Here is a 24,932-nt window from a genome sequence, read left to right as displayed (position 1 = left end):
TGAAGCAAGTGACTACGTGAACAAAGCTGGGTGTTCCTCTGCATTTAGTAAAAGGACTGGTGCTGATGGTGATTACACTAGCAGAGGAGAGCAAACAGGAACTGGATTGCTGGACTGGACTGAAACTGGAATGCTGTACCGGACTGCAAACGGAATGCTGTAATCGGAATGCTGTACCCAGAATGCTAAAAGAGGATTGCTTGAAACGGTCTGGAACCAAAATGCTGTAACTGGAATGCTGGAAGATAATTGCTGTAACTGGACTGGAACCAGAATGTTGTAACCGGAATGCTAAAAGAGGATTGCTATAACCGGACTGGTACCGGAATGCTGGAAGTGGAGCGCTGTAACCGGAATGCTGTAACCAGACTGGAACCGAAATGCGGTAACTGGAATGGAACCAGAGTGCTGGAATTGGACTGGAGCCAGAATGCAGACTGCACTGTCAGAACTAGATTAATAGCAAGACTGTAGCAAGATAGATAGCAGCTCTGATTCTATGATAGGTCACAAAAGGTTTATTTATACTAGTAGGAAGGCCCTATCAAAGTGTAAAAATATTTGGGGCTGGTAGTTTGATATCCCCTTATGATTTGGCCTCTATGAGGAGGTTGAGTGTGGATGACTGAGCCCACGAACGCCCATGCTAAATCAACGTGATTATAGTTTTGTTACATTACATTACGCTAATTATGATTCTATGTACCATCACCAGCAAGTAAAATCATAAAATGCATCTTCTGCATATAAGCAAAAGCTACAAGTGTGCTGCTCCTTAAATGCAGTCATAGCAGAGCAAGTGATACATTACAGTTGATCCATAGTTATGCATGCAGGCCAATGAGGCCACTAAGCTCAGTTGGAAGCAACTAATTTGTTACTATCATAAACTACTGTAGATACATAAAACTATATCTAATAAAGCACAAGAGTGATACACTTGGTAATTTCAGGGAGTGCGTAGCAGCATTATTTAACAAATTCCATTGCAAGCCTGCAATAATTTGAACTGAATAAAGGAAAGCATATGAGCAGAGGAGGTCAAGTTTATTTCCTCTCCTCCCGTGTGATCATCACTTCTTACTCCCACCTCCAAGACTTCTCCCAATCTATGGAAGGCTCTTCTAACAAGCTCTCTTGCAGTCTCCAAAGCTTCAAATGCTCCCTCAAAACTCACTTGTTCACTAAACCCTACCAAACTGGTGATTGACCCCTCCCCACTGCCCCTGATACTTCTTCTTGAATTCACTGACATTTGAATACGATCTAGGACATGCCCTACCCCAACTATAAATCTGCAATCACATTTTAAATGCATCTCCCTCTCCAATGCAACATGATTTTACCCAAGTGAAAATCTACTAATTTTTTTGCTTTACTTTCCTTAATGAATCAGGTCCATTATGTCTACCCTGTTTTACTACTACTCTGTATGGCGCTGAAGACCTTTGTTGCACCATATAAATAAATGCTTATAATACATTTATGCAATGCAGGAGTGCAAGTATAGCATGTAGACTTAAAAGCTCAATGTTTATATGATGAGACAGATGAAGATTTATACTTTGGCTAAATGTCATGATTTATAAATATAGAAAATAAAGACCTAGGGGCTCATTTAACGGGCTCATTTGCATTTTTAACTTCCGTAGGAACGGATGCTTGCTTATGTGCATTTGTTAACTCAGGTGTATATCAAGATGCCTCTATCTCAAAACAATAGTACTTACACTCAATCATGGAGCAGAATTGCAGCTTGACAGTTTAAGTAGCAAATGCTAAAGATGCATTATCTCTTTTTTTTTATACAATATAACAATGAATATATAGACAAGAGAGAATAATTTTGTGACATTGTTATTAATATAGTGAAGATAACATTTCTTCAATATAAAAGGTAATTAAATACAAACACCTTATCATCTGTTGTTCACCCCTTTAACATCAAAATGGAATCTTCTTTCCTGCAGTAGTACAAATGGGAGTGTCAACTAATGCATATAGTCAGTCAGAGCTGAAATAATAATGGGGCTGATGGAGCTACAGCTCCAGGCCTACCTCTTAAATAGGCCCATGAACAGTCGACCTTTTTGCTGTTTAACAGATTTGATGATGATGATAATGATGAATGGACCCGACCAGGAATGGGAGGACTTCTCCATCATGGGTTTTGCTGGATATATTATGGCAGCACACAATCACAGCTCACAATGCCTTCATCAGCCATCCCCGGCGGGAAATGGACAGCTGCTCCTGCATCTGATGTCTTACCTTTCTGCCGTGGCCAACATCAAGAAGGATCATTAATATTAATGTTAGCTGGAGCTGGGAGATGGGTTTATTAATGTTATCTGGGATTGAGGGATTGGTGTATGAATGTTATCTGGGGATGGGTTATGGGTATATTAATACTAGATACATAAAACAAATGCTCCTGCCACCACATCTCATAAATTTCAACAATTAAATATATAAAATGAATAATCTGCTGTTATTATTGTATGGTTCTTAACCATCAGAAAACCTATAGTAACATGGAAACAAAAAGAACAAGAGAGCACAACTAGCACAGAATATTAGTCTCCACATAGCGGGTTATCTAATCTACTACACTACGAGTCGGCACTTTTGCGCTTTTTCAGAATTGAAAATGAGGCAAACCGTTATCCTTACGTCATCGGATCTCGGATCTCGCGAGTATTGAAATCTATAAATACAGCTCTCCACGGCGATCGAACGCCATTTGAGAGAGGGACACAGAGGGGGTAGTACAAAGTGTAGAGCAGTTGGGCAGGCAAAGTTATAGAATTAAAAGAGGAGGGTGGTAGCAGCGTTCAACAAAGTAATCAGACATTCAGTAGAGCTTCATTGCTCCATTGCTAATTCTCATTGCCGAAAAATACAAATAATAGTGCTTACAGGGTTGATGTAATTCTGCAGTCCAATTCTACTTTGTTATATAGGTAACACACAGAAAGGAGAGCTGCGTTGGTAATTCTCTTTGCATAAAATTACAAATACTAGTGCTGTTAGGGTTGGTGTAATTTTGCATTCAAATTCTACTGTGTTATATAGGTAACACACAAAAAGGAGAGCTGTGTTGCTAATTGTCATTGCTGAAATACAAATAGGAAGGCTAGCAGGCTTGTCTTCTGAATTTGCAGGCAAATTCTACTGTGTTATATAGGTAACAGTAAAAGAGGAGTGCTCCATTGCTATGAGTCATTGCTGAAATACAAATAGGAAGGCTAGCATACAGAACAAGGGTGGTGACATTGTTGTTGTCACTCTCCAGTCTCAGTCATGATGATGCTATTCACTCTACCTCATGTGCTAAAGCCTATGTTCAAGTGAATAGTGGTTTTAAGTCAGGGAAACAAAAATTTCAATAAAAAGCTTGTACCTTTTTAAGGAAAAGAAACCTCTCTAAAAAAGTTGAACGTTTACTGTACAAAAGCATAAAATTGCCAAGATGCCATTCTACCCAAAATATTACCAAGCATAACGGCATCAGGTAGCTCCTTCTCTTAGCTAGATCTCAGCACCTGCAATCTACACTGTCATCATATTAACCCTCATCAGTGTGTACATCATCCACAAACAATACTAATTCATCCTCGCTGGAATCACATCACAGAAGTCTGTGGACTTTGATGTAATTTCTGATAATTGCCTTTCTCATGGAATTTGTAGTTCATTTTATGGCAGAGCTGCCACAATTTTTGGGCAATTCTTTTAGAGCAGAGCAAATGTCAAAATGTTGTGCTGACTCATGCTGCATCACCACTTGGTGTTTTGAGAAAGCTAAGTTTTTTCCTAGAAGCAGTTGCCAGAGAAACTGAAGTGGGAGACGTCATTATAAGATGTTGATAGCTCTTTGATCCTAGTGAAGCGAATTAAGTACTTAATCTACAATTACAATATAGTTAGCGGATTTGTTTAGTTTAATTTCCTTCTTCAATTTCTCTAGCTGCTTCTCAAAAAGTATAATTAAGGCAATCACTTGACTCAAGCTAACCGTGTCTGTACTCTATTCACAGGTGACTACTTCGCTGGACTAAAGTACATTCCCCCTCAAATTCTAGTCTTCTTGCAGCTGCTGCATTCTCCTACATGCTGTTGCACAATCCCAAAATTGAGCCTAAAATTTTCAAGACACAAACAGCATCTCCTGCATGTCATTGCAATTTTTTTAAGAGTTCTGTACCACCAAGTTGATAGTTTATTGTGTGAGCAAAACAGGAAATGTGATGGAATTTCCCCGGCTTTAATGCTCTAAAAATATTGGTGGCGTTATCAAAAATCACATATCCTCAGGAGAGTCGAAACAGGATAAGCCATGTTGAAATGACAACCCTTAATTTTTAAAACAGGTTTTCAGCGCCTTGTCTCGTGTCTGGTAACCACCTCTCACTCCCGCCTTCAAGACTTCTCCCATGCTGCTCCCCACTTATGGAATTCCCTACCACACTCAATCCGACTTTCCCACAGCCTTTAAATCTTTAGATGCTCTTTGCAAACCCATCTCTTTTTTAGGTGTGACCTTATCCTCGATAACACTATTGACACTAATAATAATATATGTATAATAACAATAATATGTCTCTTAGTAAAGCAGATGATACACAGAGTAGCCTGCCTCAGAAAAATGTGACGTACTTGGGTACGTGCTGCTGCTGTCCCTGCTGGTGAAGGCAAATCACCGACCCAGTGGGCTGTCACAGTCATATAATCTTTAGTTTGCCCAGTTCCGCTTGTCCCCCATATCTTTGGTTAAGTGTATAGTGGGTAGAATGGCATTTTGTAGCCCAATAATTATATTTTTATGAACCTTCTGTGAGAGGTGAGGAATAGCTTTTCTAGTAAAATGGTGTCATGATGGAATTTGGTAACGGGTACACAAGACCTCAAGTAATTGTCTAACACCAGCTGCATTAATAGTGGATATTGTACGCAGATCTAATACTAGCATAGTTCCCATGTCATCTCTGATCCGCTTTGTGACTGGGTGACAGCTTTCTTACTTCCTTCCTCTCTAGGATTGTTTAACAGTCAATTGTTGTAAACTACTAGTAGTCTTCTTTTGGGTTGAAGATCCACCCCCAGCAGCAGCAACGGGACTAACGCTCAATAATTCTTCAAAGGAATCATGGTTAGTGGAGGAGTCATCTCGCATTAGCAACTTGGATGCAGGACTAACTCCCATCATTTGTGAGGATATTGATGATGAAGGTATTGTGGGTGTAGTTTGCAGGTGCTGGGATCTAGATGAGAGAAGGGAGGCAGCTGATGTTGGACTGCTGTTGTTATTTTTTTAACATAAGTTTCTGATTTTCCCAACAGCTTGAACAGCCATGAACTCGCTTCAAATGCCACAACATGGATGAGGATCCTAGATGGTTAAGGGCCCTACCTCTACTGAGTGCGGCTTTACAAACGCTACAAATGGCTAGACAACTGTGTCAGGATTTGTGTAAAAATAATTGCACACATAAGAGGTGGATTTTCGGTTTTATGCCTAGGCATGACAATGGCCTTTTTCTTATCACTGGCAAGAACTGCTGCAATCTTTGTTTGAAAGTGTATGAAAATAATATCGTGACCTGTGAGGTAGTCAAAATTGACTGCAAATCACTTGAAATTATTGCTATTGAGGTTAATAATAATGTAGGATCAAAAAAAAGATCCAAATTATGTGATTTTAGCATATTTAAGCAATTGCTCTAAAAAAATACAGATCCAAAACCAAAACACACAAGAGTAGTTTTGCCAAAACCAAAACAAGAATCTAATCCAGATCCAAAACCAAAACCAAAACCACTTCACAGGGGTCAGTGAGCATCTCTAGATTATATGTATATACACTATTTTATTTGTTTATTATAAGGGAGCCATTTGACATGGTGGAGGATGATCTGTGCAGGTCCTGGCTAGTGAAGTGCTGGATTCTTTGGTCAGTGGTTGCTGCTGCAGGGACCACCGCCCAACTTGATCACCTGAAACAGTGTTTCAAGTTGTGACCGTGAGGATAGTCCCAATTTTGGGGGACAGTCCTGCTCAGCCAGAAACTTAAGGAACAGTTGGAATGTATTTGCTACTCTTCACTTTTCTTAAATGTTGTGCTAACAATTTAGTTGTGCAAACATCATGTAAGGAAAAAAAAGTGGGAGATGAATGTTGGTTGGAGGGATGTGTTACACCTGCCCTCCCTTATGCTGGCTACACCACCTCTGACGGCACAGTGTTGCTCACAATAGGCTTTTAATAATGTTCAGCTCAGGCCCATGTAGCTTTAATCTGGCCCTGTAGACAGCTACATATAATAGAGCTGCGGTGCTAGCTATTTATGTACTGTCAGCTAGAGAGATCGATATGCATCAATTCAATCAGAAGTGGCTAGGTAATGCTGCCTATGGTCATCATCATCATCATCACGTATTGCTGCATTAGTCCTCCAGTGTCCACAAGAGAAATGCATCCTTAAAGGTGTTTCCAGTGATGCACCCACGTCTAATTATGCCATAATTATGTGAAGATGCCTTTACTGTACTCATCTTAAACTTACCCACCCACATTATGCCTCTCCACCATAAAGGATTCAAGTCCACAATACGCAAAAATCTATATACGTATTTTTGGTGTGCATGCACAGTAGTATAATGTGCTTCTTATGTAAGTAAATTACGTACATACAACCCTAAATTAGTCCCCTAGGGCCTGATACATCAAGGCACATATCTGCCAATTTTCAAGTATCATATGCAATATCGCGCATGCTCAAAACTTGGAGATACGTCTGTGAATGAAACCCTGTCAGCTGCGTCGCCAAATGCAAAGGACACTTACTGCAGTCTATGATTTCTGGGAGTGAACGGAGTGGTCGATGAACGTTTTGCTGAAGTCAATTTACAGTAGGTGCGTGCCAAACTCAAGCGCACGCAGCCACGTCCAAATCCAGCCATCTCACAGTTACTTGTTTTTCTGTCGTATCTCTTATTTCAGCTAAAGGGCTAGTCTAAGTCCTGATCAGTAGTGATGACAGTCTTGTATGTATGCTATAATATGTGTTTGCAATCACGAGCAACTGTAAAAAAAAAGTTTTTATGCTCAGTAGACATTAAAAACATCTTAGTTAATGTATTTTTAAGGGGGAGTGTCATCTGTTTTATCATTAATGCCTATACTACTAACAGGTGACATTAAGTCAATATTTTTTTCCTGTGCGCTCTATTGCGAATTTATAATCCACAAAGGTATTGGACGTATTCTGCAGCATCTTATGTAGTAGAGCACAGCAGACCTGCACCCAATTTCAACAACACAGGTATCTTGAGATGATGAATTCGGAAGTACGCAAAGGCGAAATACCTGAAAATAATACTAAACTCAGGTTTTGCTCAGACTGCGTCCTTAAAATAGAAACATAGAATTTGACGTCAGATAAGAGCCACTGAGCCCATCTAGTCTGCCCAATTTATAACCTATGGTAACCTCAAACACTATTTGATAATTTATTCTTCGTAAGGATATCCTTATGTCTATCCCAAGTATATTTAAATTGCTCTACTGTATTAGCCTCTACCACCTCTGATGGGAGGCTATTCCACTTTTCCACTACCCTTTCTGCGAAGTAGTTTTTCCTCAAATATCCTCTGAACCTACTTCTCTCCAGTGTCAGTGCATGTCCTCGTGTTCTAATATTTCTCTTCCTTTGCAGAATGTTTCCCTCCTGTACCTTATTAAAACAAGTGTCCTGAAAAGAACAGTTCACATTGGTTTAAGGTACCAGTAACAATAATGATACATTTCTGTACAAACCAGTGCTGTTTTATACAGTTTTGGACACAGCCAAGCAGGGGGTAAGTCATCACCCTGAAACACTTTGCTGGCCCCAAGTATTCTGAGTTATTTTTAGTATCAGGATGCAATATGTTTTCCCAAAACATGGATTTCCATGCAATGCAAAGTTAACAAAATTTACACTAATCTGCTACTTCTGTGTTCATTATTCGGACAGGAGCTGAGATGCAGGATACAGGCCACACACACAGAGAGGCAGCTTCCCCCCCCCCCCCTCCACCTGCTGCATATACAGGCCAAACAGATGTGTTGACCACTGAGATGAAAAGGTCTAATTAACATGAGGGATTTTGTTTAGAAAAGTTATACAAATCCAGTCATGACATCCTGTCTCAGAAGTTACAAATCAATACCTCAGAAAACAATACATTTCCTATGCAAATTGCCAAACGATATAATAAAATCAGCACAGTTTCAATGTTATAAATAAGCACCCTGCACTGTTTCCTTTAATAAATGTATACAATGAGTTATTTATAAGTGATCCAGCCACACCACTCTCTTGACTATACATTTGCCCTTTTCCAGTCCTCTGGAATTACTCCTGTAGCTATAAACTGATTGAATAAATCTATTAATGGTGTTACCAGCATTCCTTTAAGCTCTTTTAGTATCCTTGGATGTATCCCATCTGGCCCCATTGATCTATCCACTTTCACTTTTTAGAGTTCTGTTAGAACCTGTTCCTCTGTAAATGTATTTGTATCCACCTCAATTTTATGAATATACTTGCAATTTAACTGTGGCCCCATCCGTCTCTTTTTGAATTGAACACTGAGCAAGAATAATTATTAAGATGATCTAGTAGCTTGTCTCCCTCAACAAGACTATCACTCTCTGTCTTTAGTCTTCTTATACCTCCTTTTATTTTTCTCCTTTCACTTATATACCTAAAAAAAGTTTGCCCCTATTACTTACTGACTGGGCCTTGATGAATCAGGCCCCTTGTTTGCAAGCTGCAAAATGGGATTTACAGTGTTATGTAAGCAGCCAGAGCCTGGAGAAATCCTCTTACATGTAGGAGAAAAGCAGATTTCTGTCTATACAGAAAACAAGGGCGGGATTTATGTGATGTTTTACAAGGATAAAGTGCTCATAATTTATGAACAAGAATGAGATATCTTCAGCATTGTTCAAAACTGAGCCATAATTTTGATATTTGGGAAATGTCAATTATGATCTCAAAATACAAGTTGAGAACGATGGAGATGGAAGTTTCCTGTTCAGAGTTCAAGGAATATTAAAATGCAAAACAAGTGAAAAATCCTATAGAACTAAATACTTGAAAAAAATGGGAAGACATTGCTTCTAGATAACTATCAATACTATCAATACCTTAAAGTCATTGGCTGATTGTTTTCCACTCTACAATAACAAGGCCTGACATTGCTGTTGCGCAATAAAGTTGCAGCTCCATCTGAACTATGATTGGAGTGCTGTAATGTGTGCCATAAAATACATGAAAAAAACTATCAAAAAATTGAAATTACCAGCAATGTATCTAATAAAGTTAACTGGGCCAGAAACACAAAATACCACAAGACAACAGAACATTTTTTGAGTTCACTTGTGTTTGCTGCTTAATACTGACCCATAGAAAATAAACAGTGTTAGCACTTTCTTCAAGTAAAGCGAAGTGAATATTAAACTGCATAACCTGGATGCCTTTTCTTACTCTTTTAATATAACCTTCAATTGTCAATAACCAAACTTAACTATCTAAACTAAAGATACAGAGACTGATGTACGTGGCTTAATAGGTCACAGTTTATTAACATTACTTAGTAGAGGAGAAAGTGCACTGCGGGACAGCTAAACCAACTGATTACCTGAACCAAGTGTAGATGGCTAACTGGCTCTGCATCCACTTAAAACCAGGAACAAATCCTTTACTGCTTGGCCGGCTCTAAATCTGGCGTTATAGTGACTACACCCCTTCTAGACTCACAATGGCGAGACCTCACAAACCAGCCAAGGGATCCTTCCCAAAAAGGACCAAGAGTCAAATTCCTCAAAAGGGTAGTGATTTGTGGCCGATCAGCTATAGCGGTGTATGTATCAGCCACTGATTGCAGTGCCTTCCTACAAACTGTGCCTGCTCTGTGGCAATGGAAAAACAATGGTTAAAACACATAATGCACAGAATACAGGCTGGTCTAATTTCAGGTGAGGTTGGGCTGGATCTCTTGAAGAGAATGAGAAAGGTCATGTTACAAAATGGGACCTATATAGACGAACCCAGGACACTCCCACCTAGATTTAATTGGTAGGCCTGGGATGTAAGATATTAACTCCTTGCAAGTGAGAATAATGCTACAGAAGCACATATGTATGCGTTTAAGTGCTTTTGTCTATAAGGGACTCTCTTGTCATTACTGCTATTTAAACTGATCAAGAAGCAATTTAGTTAGGTGAACTCTTCATGGACATGTATAGACCATTCCCTAACCTAGGAAAAAATCAGGAATTACAAGGTTGTTGCAAAAAGAGATCATGAACCCACAAAAACACATTGATGTGAAATACTACCTCCTGAGGGACTTACAACACAAAGGCATAATTGAACTGCAACACTATCCAACAGGGATTACGATTGCAGATGCATTTACCAAGTAAGTACTCAGAGTGCATCATGTGGAACTAATGAAGAAGTGATTACATTTTGTGGAATAAAGTTATAAGAAATAATTGGTGCTTCAAGAAAAGAGGGAAGTTACTAATTCACCTACTAGGAATCCAGACTTGACAAAAGGAATGTCAGCAGTAATGATAATGCACCTGAGTGCAACAAAGGGTACTGTTATAAGCCCAAGAAATATGGTTATGACCCTGCATACTGCCACAGTTGCTGATTTTATTTATATATTAATAGTTTTTATATATTAATAACTGATTATCGCAAGAGGTGAAATGGGTACTAGGTATTGTAAACTCATGGGTTAACATTTGCAGATAGTTTTTATCCTGTATACACTGAATAGAGCTCAGTTCTTGTTTGTCAAGTGTGTCCATCTATCTTCATTTATAAAGAATCTGAATTTAAAGATCAGTGTCAGTACTTCCTAACTAACATTAGGTAGGAAAAATGAACAAAATCAACAAGAATTTTTTTTTTCATTGGAAATCTTCCCACGTATACATTTATGCAACTAGTACTGAAAATTGTTCCAAAATGTTATTGTGTGGTTCTCTTATGTGTGTGTGTGTGTGTGTGTGTGTGTATATACATATATATAAAGTGGCACATGCACCCTTCTGGTGATGCACACATAAACTTCTTTGTACTTTGCTTTATTTGTCAGAATGGCAAAATAACACATAACACAAAGTTCCACACAACCTCTTGTGACCCTAAGGCTAAACAGAGACCAAGGGCTAGATTTACTAAGCTGCGGGTTTGAAAAAGTGGAGATGTTGCCTATAGCAACCAATCAGATTCTAGCTTTCATTTATTTAGTACCGTCTACAAAATGACAGCTAGAATCTGATTGGTTGCTATAGGCAACATCCCCACTTTTTCAAACCCGCAGCTTAGTAAATCTAGTCCCAACTCTCTAGATACCGGCCAACTTGTTTGGCATTGCTCACACTAAATAATGAACAACTCAGGCTTAAATACTTTACACTCCTCCCACAGCACTAGCTTGATGGACATGTGAAACTCCCACCTGTCCTCTAAAAGGAGCTCTTTGCAGGTGTTCTGCTTGATTACTCTCACAGCAGACACACCCTGTCAGCTGCTGTTAGCGGTGGAAAAAGATGCTGAGTTAGAAGTTACACTCTATACTACTATTCTTTCACACAAATGTCCTCCACCTGTGTATCTTTGAACTAGGTGTACTGCTGTACAAATGTGTAATGTCTGTAGCCTTACCCTGCAGACTTTCAGTTGAAAACTAATTCCTCTCTGAGTCCTGTGGCAAATCACTATCTAGGCGACAGTAACTCAGATAACCATGAGTTACAACAGTGGTATGCTGAATAGCATCTGTGAATGAACTGCATGTTGATCCTTGAAGTGAATGGGCTACAGCAACAGAAGACCACACTTGTCAGCTAAGAACACTAAACTGAGGCTATAGTGGGCACAATCTCACCAAAACTGAAGATTGAAAAACATTGCGTGGTCTGAAGAATCTTGATCTGTTTTACGTCAGTTAACAGAGCGACATAGAGAAATGTGAATTTAAAGCAGCAATGTTGTAAACCCTAACTGTATTAGTAAGCTTAACTGTTAGATTAAAGTGTGTAGTTACTGGGTCCTGACATTGCAGCTTTAAATTCACATTTCTCTATGTCGCTTTGTTAACTGATGTGAAACTGAAGTGCCGGCAACCAGTGGGTGTGGAATTAGTAGCTGACAGCATGGCATTCTCTTCGGAAATGGGCTGTATCGCTTTTTATGTAAGTCTGTATTATATTCATTTCAGTTTTATAGTGATAGGTTTGTTTTGTAGGTATCCTCATTGTCGGTCATTTCAGAGTTGGGGAAACGAATATCACCGATTTTTTGCATTCATAGGTGAATTTGTATTGCCATGCAGCTGGTCCCCTAAAACACAGGTGAGAAAGTGGCAAAAAAAACATATATTTAATATACATTGTACTAAGTTAATCTTTACTTTGGAGTTTCATTTTTATATTTAATGCATGAAGTTTATTGATTGGAAGGGAGACCAAAAAATTATCATAATTAGGGATGACGTTTTCTACTAAACAGGAAATATTTACAGTACATTCAGGTTAATGGTCTATGGGGTATTTATCTGGTGGTAAATGGCGCCTAATGGAATAGGAGCACTAAACTAATATGGGCTACATTCCCAATTGCAAAGCAGAATGCAAAGTACTTAACAGATACATCCACCAGTTAATGCAAATTGTGCATATTTAGTTTATTTAAGAGAGTAGTCTATACTCACACATCCACACTTAATTGGTAGCTGCATTTACCACATATTAACCTTCTTTCTGGTGAACTGTAATACTTTCCTTGATGTTGTTTAGCTATGGTCATAAATAATTATCATCAGTGTTAGTATTTCAAATTGGCATTCCGTTATGTTAACCGTGGAAAGTACTGTCTCCGCTGTGGTAACATTTACTTTATAGTTACTAAATAGCTTCTTAAGCCATACTTCCACAGGAGTTAACGAGGGAATTAATAGGCTGCAAGAGCTAACATTACAATGAAAGCTAGAAGTGAATCAGAACATAGGGGCCTATTTATTATTATTGCAATATGTATAAAAAAAATTATCGTTGCTTATCATGGCACTGGTGATACTGACTCGGGGTGGTAAGAGTTCACTGACCGCTTCACCGGGACAGTTTCTGCATATGTAGCAAACAGATTAGTGTGAGAGAGGCCATTAAGCCGAAGGAGTTTAAAAGCATGTGTTGTGAGCTGACAATGTTACTTACCATTAGGGGTTAAGTCTGTGATGGAATCAGCCAATTGAGATGAGGTGGGAGTGGTCGTGGAAGGAATATAGTGGAGGAGGAGAGAGCTTCCTGTTTCCTGGATCCGGATACCTGGCAGCATCAGGCTTAGTATCTCTCGTCTATATTGCATTTTTGCTGTCTTTTCCTGTTCCAATTTCTCCTTTTTCTTTTCCCTTCTTCTTTCTCTCTCTTTCGTTTCTTTTCCTCCCTTGTTCTGGTATTTTCTCCCTCCTTTTTCCCTCTGATAAAATAAAGATTGTCACATATACTGTCTTCCTCCGTTGCCATGTTATCTACCCGGCCCAGATGCTCTAGATCTGTCCCTTCCAGGTTCTCCCCCCCTTCCTCACCGTTCGGCGGCCTCTGCTGATGTCCCTCCCAGTGTTCCCCGGGTCGGCGCTCCCCTTCCCCCCCCAGCACAGGGTGTATTGCCGGGTCCGTCCGGCGGGACTGGTCGGGGGGCGGGGCGGAGTGCGTGTGACGCGGCCGCCGCGAGAGCTGTCCCTAGGCGCACCAGGAGGACCCGGGCTCCGGAGCGGGCGGCCAGGCCGCTCGATGCCGGAGCAGTCTCGCATAGAAAGGGGGCAGGTAGCGCCCGGGGCAGGGGATCCCCTTCCCCGACTCCCGCGGCGCCTGGACATTTCGGGCCCTGGTTTCCTCAGGCAGCGCATGCTGCTGCCAGGCATAGTCCCGCTGGGTCCTCTGTGGGCAACGTGGTGGGGGCGGTGTCCTCAGCAGATGCAGCCAGAGTGGAGGGGCGTTCTTCCCCTTACAGGGGTCTTGGCCCCATTATATTAGATCCCCTCCCCTCCCTTCATGTTCCATCCCGGGGGGGGCAGGTCTGGGTTCTGGTTCTCCATCCATCATCAGTCATCAGGTTCCTGGGCTACTCAGGTATCAGCCGAATACCAATATACAGCAGGGGTTTCTCCCCCTTTTGCCAGCCTTTCATGGGGTGCTAACGGGTAATACCCCTCCCCCTCTCCCTTTACCTCGGGCCAGGGATAGCCTGCCCCCTAGTTCCTCCCAGCTACTATTTTCATTGGATTCCTCTGGTCGGGCCGGTATATCATCTAGTCAGGCCCCTGGGCTGTTGGGGCCAGCCCCGGTTAGTTTTCCTTCTGATAACTGGGGAGCGGTTCAACATTAGGCTTCCGCCTCAGTTCCTTCTGGTATGCGGTCTCCAGGCCCATCGGCCAGCGGGCAGCTGGCCTTTTACATGTCACAGTTTAATCAGCCCATGTCGGCCAGTGCAGGCACCCAGGGGTCGCTGCCATACCCCCCGAGGGGTTATAGACCCGTCCTAGACGGGAGAAGTGAGTGGTCGGCCCCATATCCTTCCTTGTCTGGTCAGTACCTTTACGTGTATCCTAGACCTTCCTTTTATGATTCTGCTGTGTGTTCTGGTACGGATCCTCAGCTTCCCCGGCCTGAGCGACTATGTGATGGGAGTCTAGGTGTCCCTCCTCCCGCTGGTTTCTTGGGTCATCTCATGAACGCACCGCCCTTAGTCACCCTAGCAGGGGTCCCACCTCACACTTTGCGCGATTTGTCTCCCCCGCGTGCTAACGTGTCTTCTTATCCAGTTTCACAGAGGCAGCTGTCCTCGGCAGTGGCACAGACGGACGAGGGCGGGTCAGCAGAGCGGATCGGAGGACGAGGACATAGCGGGGGCTGTTCGACAGGAGGCACAGGGAGTGGCCGGTGAGTATGAGGGTTCCACTATATGCAACACACAATACATGTCTGATTCTAGCATTTGCGCTAGGCAGGGTCAGCGCAAGCTGATTAAAATACTAAACACTCATTTTGAGGGAGCTAAGAGGAAGAGCAGGGACAGGTTTGACACCACCTCTCCCGCACCAACAGGAGGCCCGCTAGTGAAATGTGAGAACACAGCCTTGTCGATAGGAATTAGACGCAGCATGAGACATAAGATAAAGAGAGGGTATTATGTTGACATATTTGAGCTGACAGCGGACACACAGAAAGAGTTGGCGGCCGCATGCGCAAGAGGGGGAGTTGGCGAGGATGCGTATAGAAATATTTCTAACTGGTTAACGGGGTATTGCGTTTTTTCGGCTTGTTATTTGGAAACGATACCAGATGCAATTATAGACGTTTGGAAATATCTCCATTTGATTAATGAAATGCATAGTTGTGAATGCCCGGGACCTGGAGGTTGTATGATAAGCTTTTCCGGGTGAGAAGGTGCACGGCCAACGTTATATAGGCTCCTGGCCTATAAGGATGTGGAAATCTGGATGAGATTAAATAGAGCCCAAATGGGAGGGGTGCACATGGGGTACGGACCTCCGCAGTTAACTAGGTTTCAGTACGGGGGGAGACGTGGTGCTCCCCTGTCCTCAAGGAATCGGTGCTTTGCCATTAATAACTCCTCATGCGGGAGGGCGGAGCCATGCCGATACAAACACGCCTGCTCCAATTGTAGGGGAAGTCATCCCCTCAAAGGCTGCCCTAGGGGCACCGTTGGCGTCGGTAGGGGACGGGGAGGGGCGGGGGGTTCTGTCTAAGGCAGATTCTCCCATCATATTCCCAATCCTTTGTAGGTGGCTGGCTCTTTACCCGGATGCGGCCCAGGCATCTTTCCTTAGAGAGGGTTTTCGCCTCGGTTTCCGCCTCCCCATCGACAGTGGGGTGACGGGGACCGCCGCCAGGAACCTTTGTTCCGCATATTTACATCCTGACATTCTGGCGGAGAAGGTGGGAAAGGAGGTAGGCCTGGGGTGCATGGTGGGTCCTTTTCCATCCCTCCCCATTCAGGATCTAGTCATTTCCCCGGTCGGGATAGTACCAAAAAAGACCCCGGGAAAATTTAGATTAATTCAGCATTTGTCAAGTCAGTTAATGATGCGATTGACCCTACACTCAGCTCAGTGGTGTACCAGTCCTTTGATGATGCGTTAACCATAGTAAGGGGTTTTGGCAAGGGAGCGATGATGGCTAAATTGGACATTGAATCCTCTTTTTGCCTCCTCCCGTTGCATCCCGAGTCCTTTAAATTTATGGGGTTTAAAATTCGTAATGAGTACTATGTGGATCGATGCCTGCCAATGGGTTGTTCATTTTCATGCGCATATTTTGAGGCTTTCAGTTCCTTCCTCCACTGGTGTGTCGGGCAGGAATGGGACACCACGGCATAGCGCATTATCTGGATGACTTCTTGTTTATAGGTCCAGCCAATTCCCCTTGTTGTAAGGACATTTTGTATGCGGCGCAAGCGCTATTCCGGGTGATGGGCGTACCAGTAGCTGCAGACAAAACAGAGGGCCCGGCCACATGCTTGTCTTTTTTAGGCATAGAAATTGACCCAATAGAAGGTTGTTGTCGTTTACCCTCTGATAAAGTTGTTAAATTACAGTCCCTGATTGAAGAAATTATGGCGGCCCCATCCTGCTCCTTGCGGAAAGTTCAATCTCTGTTAGGATCCTTCAATTTTGCTTGCCGAGTGATACCTATGGGCCGAGTATTTTGTAGGAAATGACAACTCGCAACGTCAGGTTTTCGTAGTCCCCATTCCCAGGTACGGCTGTCTGAGGAAATTAGGGAGGATTTGTGTGTATGGAGTCGGTTTCTAGCGGTTTTCAACGGTATACGAGTATGGCCTGCACCCTCAGTATCCAGTACATCTTTGGACTTGCATACAGACGCATCAGGCTCGAAGGGTTTTGGTGCGTTTTTTCAAGGGGAGTGGTGCGCCGTGCCTTGGCCGCGGTCATGGGAGGCTGAGGGGTTGGTCCGGAACTTGTTAGCGTTAGAGTTGTTCCCCATAGTTGTGGCATTAGAGTTGTGGCCTGACCGGTTGCGTGGAAGGAGTGTGGTATTTTGGTGTGACAACCTAGGTGTGGTCCAGGCTATCAACAAGCAGAGCGCCTCATCACGCCCGGCGATCAACTTGTTGCGAGTCTTGGTGTTGAGATGTCTAGAGTTTGACATTAGTTTTCGGGCACGACACGTTCCTGGCGTGGATAACCAGGTAGCAGATGCTCTTTCTCGCTTTGACTGGCAACGTTTTAGGTCTCTGGCCCCGCATGCACCTGTAACCGGCTTATAGTGTCCCCCTTGTGTTTGGCAGATGATCCGGTAGGGATAAGATGGCTAGCGGAGGCGTCCTTGGCTCCTGCAACTAGAAGGTGTTATCAAGGGGCATGGGAACGTTGGTTGGGTTACCAGGCATCTTTCAACAGCAACATGTCAGGTCAGATTCCCTCTATTACGGGCTTTATGTGGAATCAGTATAACGAAGGGGTTTCTAAAGCTAAGATGGGGGTTCCTGTTAGCCGGTATTTCATTCATGGCTAGACTAAATGGTACACAGGATCCCACAAAGTCATTTATTATAGCAAAGGCTTTGAAAGGTTGGGCTAGAATACAGTCGATAAAGAATGACACTTGCCGGCCTATTGACGGCAAAATTTTAGCTAGGTTGATCGAGGTCTTGCATAAATTAGCTATGGATGATTACGAGGCTTTGCTGTCTGGGTTAGCTTTCTCAGTAGCGTATCACGGTGCTTTTAGAATTAGCGAGTTAGTAGCCAGATCTAAGAACGACATAGGTGGAGCCTTGCTGTCTAGAAATGTGATTTTGCAACCTAATGTGATTCGCTGTAAGATAGTTAAGTCAAAAACAGATCAGTTAGGCAGAGGCCATTGGTTAGCAATTACAGAGCAGCAAGGAACATCTATATGCCTGGTCATGCTGGCCAATAAATTTGCTAGTCTCCGGCCCACAGGGGAGGGTTTGTGGTTAATTCATATGGATAAGACCCCTGTAACTAAATTTCAGTTTAACGCCTTGTTGAAACGTGCTCTAGGGGAAATAGGTCTGAACCCGGTGGACTATGGTACACATTCCTTCAGTATAGGGGCTGCCACTGCCGCTGCAGTTAGAGGTGCATCTGTCACTGATATTCAAGCGCTAGGGAGATGGAAGTCGCAGACCTATAAGAAATACATCCGGCCTGACAAATGAGCCTTTGTAGGGGGCTCTTATACACAGTCTTGCATCTCCTCATGTCTTTCAATATTCTCTATCGCTTTCAACTTATCTTTTCTCCTCTATCACTTAGTGACTCAGGGCTATGCTGCTCGCTGTGTTGAACGGGGGCGTGAAGGGATTTTCTCCTCTTGTTTCCTTGGCAAGGCCTGATTAGTGTGTGTGCCTCCCAGGGTTAAAAGGGGTTTTTACCTTCATGTGGGTTACCAATTTTCCTTTTCCAGGTTTAAGAATTAAAATTAAATAGTTTTTTGAGAAATAAAATAAAATAAAATAAAAATAAAATAGATAAGAATTTTGAACAGGTGGCCCTCATGGAGGGTATAAAGGTGAAGCTAATGAAGGAGGTGTTTCTGTTGCAAGTACTCCATTTGAGCTGGGGTGGCCCCTCTAGTAGGGAGGGGCTATTTCAGCAAGTTGATAGCAGATTAGAATACGTTCCTTTCGTTGGTGGTCGTTACGGGTCTCAGATATGGTTTTGATCTGATGAGATTATTTATTTTGTTCTAGGTTCTACGGTGAAGACGACGCGAATATGGGTCATGGGGCATTCGTTTATTTTTTGGGCAGCGAAACACAGATTAGCGGCTAGGTGGTCCGGTTTCAGGCACCCAGTTGACATCCGGTGGTTGGGTAAAAGGGGCATGGTATGGACGGAGTTGATTCCCACGTTAGGTAAGGAAATAGAAGATCACGGTACCCCCGATATAGTGGTTATTCATTTGGGAGGTAATGACGTGGGTAGAGGTAAATCCTGGATCTAATCATAGACATTCGTGAGGGTCTTGCGAAAATACATGCCCGATGGCCTTCAATAAAGGTTTGTTGGTCTAACATAATACCTCGTTTGTCCTGGAGGTCATCTATTCCCCCGGCCACATTGATAAGGGTGGTTAAAAAAATAAACGGATACGCGAGACAGAACGTTAAAGGCATGCAAGGGGTAGTTATAAGTCATCCCTGGTTAACGGTGGACAAGAGGCATCTTTTCAGAGCGGATGGGGTTCATTTGTCGGCAGAAGGAACGGTTTTGTTTTTAGAAAGTATTTTTTCAGAGTTGAGGGGGTTAGTTTTTACTTTAGGTGGCGGGCCGCGCGGTCCATAGAACACACGGCTGTGGTGGGAGAGCATGGCAGTCAGATGGTTTGTTAAACATACGGTACTTAAGTGTTGGCGATGTAGCCTTGGTTCCCTCGTCGTTATCAGACTCGTTGATGCTCTAGTAAGGAGTATCAGGTTTTGCCTTGAAAGGGCTTAACCAGTTTGAGTCCAGAGGGTATTGAGTTAATTTATAGTCGATAGTACCGGCCAATAGATAAGATTTTAACCTGGGTTGGTGGAAAGGAGACGATCTTCCACCTTATTGGTTTATGTTGGTTTTAGCTGGCTGCCTTGCTCTTCGCCACCTATATAAAAAAGGTCCAAATTGTTGATAGAAACTTTTGATAGATTTTGATAGAAATAAAATAAAATAAAATAAAAATAAAGAAAATAAAAATAAAGAAAATAATTTAAAAATAATAATAACAAAAATAAAAGGACCTTTTTATTTCCAAACTTGGGTCGGTGTCTGTGTCTTTATTTTTTGGTTGGTAAGTGTGGTGCAAGGTTAACCCGAAAGGGGGATTCACATAAGAGGGGAATCAACACTATGCATTTTAAAGCCCATATTTGGTTTTTCAGTTCCACTTGTTAAAAAAAAGGTTAAAAACAGATTAAATTTTTTTAGAAATTAAAAAAAGTAAAAAGTTATGTGTTAAAAACGCTTGATTCAAAGAATAAAGCCTTTTACATACTTTTGGTTTGTTATCACCATCCTGGGAAGGCAATGCAGAAGAGATACATGGCAGCATGAGTGTTTTAAAACTTAATGTAGTAGAACCTTTAAGAGTCTTCCAACCTCTTAGTAAGAAATAATTTTACCGATATCTGTGGGCCTTGAGTAATCGCTCTCTCTTTAAAAAAAAGTAACAAGTAAAGCAACTTTAGTTCAGCTAGTCAAATGCACAAATAAATACAATATATAGATATAATCAATCAGTTATTAAAATGCACTGCACGCAAAGTACTTTTTCATTTGTTCATGTTATCAGTGTTTACTTTTACTTCTATTTTTGTTGTGTTATTTCCATGTTTTTAGGGAGACATAAACTTATATCACACAATAAGTTGTGGTACTGTACTATCTTCTACAATGCTCCAGGGCAGAATAAACTCTGAATACACCCCTAATGGGAATGCATTAATGTCTACTACATTGAAAGCTTAACTGTTTCTAACATTAGATACAACATACTAATTCTGAAAATGTTCGTTTCACTGGATGTTTTGTTTTACATCATCCTCTTGTGTTTTGTGTTTTTAAATGCAGAAGAAACAAAGACATGCCATTCAAAATGTATTATCTGCTCACTTCAATATAGAAATCAAGAGCTACACAGTATACAGATAATAGATCCACAGAGCTGCTTTGTCCTGATATCACTCACATTTTGAATAGGGTAGTTATCAGCATAAGCTAATAAAAATGTGCCTGAAAACAAGGATTTGCCTTGTTGACCTGCATATAAAACAGCAACAAATCAAGATATTCCAATATAAATAAAGTTAGTAGAGTGATAGTTATCACAAACTGATTTCTCAAGCTTTCCAGGATTCCGAACTATGCCTTAAACAATATTCCAATTGTAAATTAGAATATGAAGACTTAAAATAAGATGAAATCATTTGGGGTATTTAGAAATAACTAATGATTTAACTATTGTTCACATATTAACAATAATATTGTGTTTCATCTACAAGTTGCAGTGCTATTGTACTCTATTTCAGTGCTTCTTATCCCTCCCCTCGCAAAAAAAAACAACCCGAAAACAAATATAACAGTATAGAAAAATACTGAGAATGATAATTCTATAATTCTGCTTGCTGAAAAGAGATATGAAAGTATGAATAGTCATCAGAACTGACTAAATGACAACATTTCCAAATGTAGTTTGTAACTGAAAAAAAACTATTTATTCTTCCTCTTAATAGAGTAATGGCTTTTTCATTGTTGTTAAAATGCCATAAATTACCCAGGCTTTGTGATTTGTGATTCACCTTCAATCAGTCTCGTTAGTAGCTCTCGTTGCCCTTGTAGCTTAAGGGGTAATGTGTCTGCTTACAGTACATATCCAGCTTGCAGCATTCTCTGTCCAACAGTGGGAACAATAAAGAAACTGGGTCAGGGATAAAGCCACGGGGAGAAGACAGGCATAAAAAATAAAAGTTAAATAAATAGTAAAATGGCAAACACATGAAAACTATGTGCCCTAAACCAGGATACCTGTACTGAAAAATGGTGGTTTAAAATGTGAACCAAGCATGTTTTGCGAATTGTTAAACATATAAAATAGTGTACACAGTAAATTAGTACGGATCCTCAGAACATCGCAGCTGCGCATTTTTACCGTTTCTGCGGTAAAATATCGTCTCAGTTTTCCTTGCCCCTCTATGCGGAGCGAGGAAAAATCAGCAGAGATTTCTGTAATAATGTTATGGAACATGAGAAACATGACAGCTAATTGAATCTGCCCCTTGGTGTGCATTTCCAGCGATGTGGTAGAAGCATAGAACCTAACTGTTATTGGAAGAATCTTGGAAATATGTCTAGGTTTTCTTCTAATTTTGTATGGTATACCCATTACAATGTCAATAAATAAACAGCATACAACTGACACATATTTAAAACATGAAAACTAGCTATATCATGACAGGGTGAAAACATTCCTGTTGTAAAATGGTTAAGACAATCTGTCCTCTGAAATATCTTCATGTTTCATTTGCTTCCATTCAACTTTTAACATTATTAATGTAGCTTGCTTTTAGAAATTTAAGATTTACTAAAGAAACTATAAATCTATTGTTGTTTGGGTCTATGATCAGAAAAATCAGAGGTCAACAGAGCTGCATATTTTGTTTGTTTTTGGCCAGTGGATATTAATTCCTCTCTATGCATCTCTAGACATGCAGTGACTCCCATTGAAAACAAAGAGCATACGTTTTATCCAAGCAGCCATTAAGTCTGTTCCTCTGAAAAAAAAACCAATGCCCTTGCATAATGTGGGTAAGCTTCAACAGTACAGTGAAATGATGTAACAATTAGGTAGAAACAGGTTTTTTCCTACACTACCCACTTCTGTATGCCCCATATGTAAATATGTAATTCGACCCAAATATGTCTTCATGCAGGTTATATGATCATTTATTTTAGAATGTCTCCTTGCAGCATAGGAGAGTTGAAAGAGAGAGTTGTCATGAGAGTGTGTGTGTTGACTTTACATAAAAAGGAGCTATAGTGCAGCTAAATCTGACCCAAGTCAGCACTGTTTTTGTGAGTGTAAGTGCATGGTCCTAGAGATATATGCAATATACAGGAGGAGGACTTTGGGCATCTATGTCAATGGGATCCTGTTAAGCTGGAGGTCAAAGATATCTGTGGAGGGGTTTACAATACTGTCCACCACAATCATACTGTCACACATCAGGGTCTTAGCCGCACTTACCTCATCCGCCGCTGTCTTATCACGGCTACCTGGGTCCCTCCTGGTCGCCTGCAGCATTCATGTCCACCACATCTCCACTTGTAAACAAACACATACTGTTTGTTCTGCTGCATGGGTGCGGCCATCTTGGATGCAGTCAGGTGATCATTCCAGACCAACCAAATTCAGCAGCAGTGATCACATGCACTGTGCAGCCAATAGTTGTTTGGGACACCCTATTTAAACTTGCTGCTGTGATCGGTTCATTGCCAGAACAGCGAGTAGTGTGTGTTCCTAAGGATAGTTCTTGGCTCCAGGTTCCAGTTGTTCCTGATTCCCTGTGTTTACAAAGTGATCCACTTCAGTGTGTAGCCTGCATTCTAAAGAGCAAATATTCTTCCAAGCGCCCTCATTATCCAGATTTGACCATTCTGCAAGTACTTTGCACTTCCAAGCTGCTCATCCTCCTGCAATATTCTACATTCAGCGAGAACATGAACAGGAAGATCATCTAGGCCGCTAAGTTCAGTTTCAGTCCTGCTCCAGCTAGGCCCAAGGGTCCCGAATCGGATCAAGAAATAGTCAACCGTGACACATACTATGGGTGGAATGATAAAAAAAATGATTATGCTGCAAAGAGTTGAATGTGTTTCAGAGTCCTATGCAAAGCTAGAAGCTATGTATTGCAAAAAGTAATACATGTTAAATAATTGTTTTCACCTCAGTTAATGACCTGGCACCCAACGGTGTTTATGTTTCACATCACCTGTTTACCTGAGAGATCAAACACTAACATTCTAATGATGTAATGGCTTTAGATCTCCACTCTTTTGAAAAGGTCTGATTTTGGCATGGCGATAGGCAAAAAATTCTACATGTATATTTCTCAATTGGAAAAGATATCTTTTCATGCGGTATCACCTTTTATTTCCTTTAATGAATGAAGTGCAATGTGCTGATTAGGATTTCAATTTATACGTATGTCCTTTGTGCATGGTTATCTACACAATTCAGGCACCGTGTGTTTCCTGATACATATCTTGGAAAGCGTCTATAAAATGCCAGGATCTGTGTTTATTTTTATTCAAACCAGTAAGATTGTCATTTTTGGTTATATACAAAAAAAATTAATTTAATTTTAAAATTGCTGATTTTTTAAATCTCTGCAATACTGTCACTTATGTGAGTAACACATTTCTAGAAGCTTTTGTGTTTTACTTGAAGTTTAAACAAGCAGGAGTAAATTTTTGTAATGAAATGTAACTAGGCCAGTTCATAAATTATTGTCTGCAAATCACATAGGTTGATCATGCTTCTGAGTAACAGGTTCATTGACAAATTTGGCAGCCTGGCAGCAGTCTGATTTGTTGCCTGGCTGTCTGTCTTAATTAGATAACTGACAGGACTGGCCCGATTAGCTCCACTCCTCCCCAATTAGCTCAGTCCCCTCCCGCCCCCCTCCCCCTCCAGTCGCGTGAAAAAACAGAAAGGAAAAAATGTAAAAAAAATAGTAACGAAAATAAAATAGCGATTCCTCCTGGCTGGCTTGGGCCTATTTTTGTGGAGAGGCCTGGGGCTGCAGCCCCATCAGGCCCATTGTTAACCTGGCCCTGTTGGTACATGGCACTAGTCTCCTGTCTATCACTTTGCTATCATAATCATTTTTTCATCCATGAACAATTTTAAATAGCTGAATTATATTCCAACTTTTTTGTTTCTGCAAAATGATATAAAGATAATTATTAGCAGGCCACCTGCTAGTACAACTAAACATACTACCCTCCCCTTTAGGTGGGCTACAAAAAATAGTTGTTTAATAAATTAGCTATATTTCAAAACATATAACTTCCTTAACAGTTCAGATCAGGAAAGTAATAAATATGTTTTCCAAGACTTGTACTAGTTTGGATAGGAAGTAATTAATACACTTATGTGTCAAAAGACCAACAAAGTAAAGAAGAGTAAGGATTTGCCATAACCATAGGACTAACAGGCCACACTTTGAAAGCAATAAATAAATAAATAAATTATATTTATATATATATATATATATATATATATATATATATATATATATATATGAGAAA

General features: G+C 41.1%; 1 long non-coding RNA gene across 1 annotated transcript; it reads right to left on the bottom strand.

The window, feature by feature from the left end:
- Positions 1–11,328: 11,328 nt before the first annotated feature.
- Positions 11,329–22,961, bottom strand: LOC142140351 (uncharacterized). Its single transcript, XR_012688427.1, has 3 exons — positions 22,867–22,961; positions 21,422–21,512; positions 11,329–12,412 (listed from the first exon to the last, which is right to left on the bottom strand). It is a non-coding gene; the product is annotated as an uncharacterized LOC142140351 (long non-coding RNA).
- Positions 22,962–24,932: the final 1,971 nt, after the last annotated feature.

This window comes from Mixophyes fleayi, chromosome 2 (genome assembly GCF_038048845.1).
Source record: "Mixophyes fleayi isolate aMixFle1 chromosome 2, aMixFle1.hap1, whole genome shotgun sequence".
NCBI classification, from domain to species: domain Eukaryota; kingdom Metazoa; phylum Chordata; class Amphibia; order Anura; family Limnodynastidae; genus Mixophyes; species Mixophyes fleayi.
This window is presented reverse-complemented; position numbering and strand designations above follow the sequence as displayed.